Genomic DNA, 3,006 nt, shown 5'->3' with positions numbered 1-3,006 from the left:
AAACTTGTGACTTTAAAGTTGTTATTGTTGATGATGACTACCTAATTGAATGGAATGCATCCATTTTGCATGACCATTGGTCTCACCTTTTTAAAGATGTTTTGGATACCTTGACAATAAAACATGCTATTGTAGCCTTCAAACTTTGATTATAAACACGGAATTTGCCAAATAAATTATTGAACAAAAATTGAAAAAATAAATTTGAAATTCTCAGATAAGTTTGTTGGAGACACAAAATTAACATGCCCTATCTAATTAGACATTCTTATGAAGGTACCTACTCACACTGAATATAAATTTCCAGGTACCTACTCACATTAAATATAAATTGTGAGGCAGATAAATTCTATTTGGAAACATTTGAAAGGAAACATCTTTGAGCTTTGGTCGTGACCTCTTTAAAGGTAGAGAAGGGGTAGCCAATAGTAGCGGTCGATAACTTTGATTACCAACTGCCCGAGAGTTTTAGATGCAAACTACAAATATTCCCTTTTTTCAGAAAGTGGTTGAGAGTAGAGATTTTTTTCAAAAATCAAAGAAAATTACGTGTCTGGTCTTCTTTTGTATTGTTTGTTTAGTAATCCTCAGAAACTATATGTCCTACGTAATAGGCTAAATGTAAAGTTCTTCTCTTTGTTAGCGTCTGTTTACAGTAACATTCCTCAAGGTTTCAGACAACCATAAAGGAAACTGCTAGAGTTTCCATTACTTGTAAGATGATGAGATGGAGATTATTGGTGAAATATGGCGAAAGAGAGACTGATGACTGTAGAGCTTGGCCGGTGTGAATGTTTTGTTGCAGACAATATGTGGCAATCCAAGCTCATTGAGATCAAAGGAAAGAAAAACATATATCTTTTTTTGTTTTGATGGAGGTTCAGCTTGGTTTTTTGTCTACTTTCTTTGGTTGAAAATCAAGTATTGAAGGGTACCCATTTCGTCAAATTTGTCTGGGTACGATCCCGGTCTCATCTCTTTTAGATGTTGGGGTTTGCACTCAGCAATCCTGGTAGACTCTTTGTGAACCTTTAACTTCGCCATTAGAATTTGAGCTTCTACTGTATGCAAGATTGGAGGGAATTCCCTGTTTCTAGGATTCACTGAATTCACCATGAATTAATTATTTAAACTCATCTGAATGTAGGGTAGATAGCATATAGGACCACCCTTTGTAGTTGATTGTGTGTGTATAAACATTGCCTTTAGATTTATAAGCAATGGATCCGAAGGAAAGGGAGAGAAAGAAGGAGAAGAAGAGCTTGATGGAGTGGACAGTGGTGTTGTTGAACTGCTTGGCCTTGTGCATTGGCACCACAGCAGGGCCATTGTCATTGAGGTTTTACTTCATCCATGGTGGCTCTAGTAGATGGTTGTGTTCTTGGCTAGAAACAGCAGGGTTTCCCATTCTCATTCTGCCTCTCTTCCTACAATACAAAAGGCACCCACATCTTCAACATGTTACTTTCTACCAATTCATTGCATGCTGTGTGATTGGGCTGATAACAGGGGTGGATGATTACATGGATGCATGGGGAGTCTCCTACCTTCCTCTCTCCACATACTCCTTGTTGAATGCCACTCAGCTTGCCTTCAATGCCCTCTTTGCTTTTCTCTTGGTGCGTCAGAAATTCACCCCTTATTCAATCAATGCTGTAATATTGCTCACCTTGGGCTCTGTTTTGCTTGCCTTTCAAACGAAGAGTGACAAACCTAAAGAGGTCACAACCACAAAGTACATTTTGGGTTTTCTCTTGACAATCGGTGCAGCTGGGCTCTATGGGTTAGTTCTTCCCATGATTGAGCTTGTGTACAAGAGAAGCAAGTGCAGAGTGACATATACTCTGGTTATGGAGATGCAACTCGTCATGTCATTCTCTGCAACTGTTTTCTGCACAATTGGGATGGTAGTGAAGAAGGATTTTGAGACCGTTGCAAGTGAGGCGAAGGCATCTGATATTGGGGAAGCTAAGTTCTACATTGGTTTAGTGTGTAATGCAATCTCATGGCAGCTCTTTTTCATTGGGGTGTTTGGTGTCATCTTTTTAACATCTTCTCTCTTAAGTGGCATCCTCAAAACTGTCTTCATTCCAGTGACACAAGTGTTGGCAGTTATTATATATCATGAGAATTTCAGCGGGGAGAAGGGCCTTGCTCTGGTAATGGCTTTGTGGGGTTTTGCTTCTTATTTATATGGGGAATATTTGAAATCCAAACAGCAAGCAGATGTCAGAGAGTTAAAGGGCCAACAGATTCTTGGTCATGACTGTGAATGCTCGGGAATCACAGAAGAACGATCTTTGGAAATGGGTGTTGAAGAGAATAATGGTGATGCTGAAACTTCATAAATAGATGATGCTTTCAAAGTTGATAGCTATTTTATTAATTTCAAGGATCCTTGTCTACACTGTTTGTTCAGTGTTGCGTGCTTTTCCTTCTGATCTTCCAATGAGTAATAGCTACCTCAGCACCTGATTTAATAATTGCTGCTGTATAGATCTGAAGAGGGATTTTACCATTTTGTCAATATTTCGAAGAATATTAAATCATTGGCAGAAAAAGTGAAATTCTACGTTTTAGATAAACAATTGAGCAAAAGAGAGACGAAAACGAGATGGGCAATCTATCTGGCGGACAACCAACACCAACTTTTGTAACTTGTAAACCAAATTGCTTTCATTTTTAAATCGGAAAATATAAGTTTAGTTTTTTCTATGTTCTCTTAGTTTTGAAATAGGTTATGTTTTGATCTATTGGGAAAGTTAAAAGATTAAAGAATCTATCATCTATCAAATTTAACAAGATTTCAACATTATAACATTATAAGAGATAAAAGTTAAATCAATTTTGTAAAATGGATCATTCTCATTAATTTTGTGAAATGGATAACTTTCATTAAGTGACCCTCAATTCAGCATAAAGATTGTACTTGGAAGTTATTATGATTTTTGTAGATTATATGTTTAGAGAGAGGGGGCGAGAGAGAAAGAGGGAGTGCACCTAAGT

The 3,006-nt window shown here is 37.4% G+C and overlaps 1 pseudogene; it reads left to right on the top strand.

Moving 5' to 3' along the window:
• The first annotated feature begins 649 nt into the window (after positions 1–649).
• Positions 650–2,715, top strand: LOC149533561 (purine permease 3 pseudogene; annotated as a pseudogene).
• Positions 2,716–3,006: the final 291 nt, after the last annotated feature.

Source organism: Cupressus sempervirens, chromosome 10 (assembly GCF_028749045.1).
Source record: "Cupressus sempervirens isolate cs-2001-9-10 chromosome 10, ASM2874904v1, whole genome shotgun sequence".
Taxonomy (NCBI): Eukaryota; Viridiplantae; Streptophyta; class Pinopsida; order Cupressales; family Cupressaceae; genus Cupressus; species Cupressus sempervirens.
This window is presented reverse-complemented; position numbering and strand designations above follow the sequence as displayed.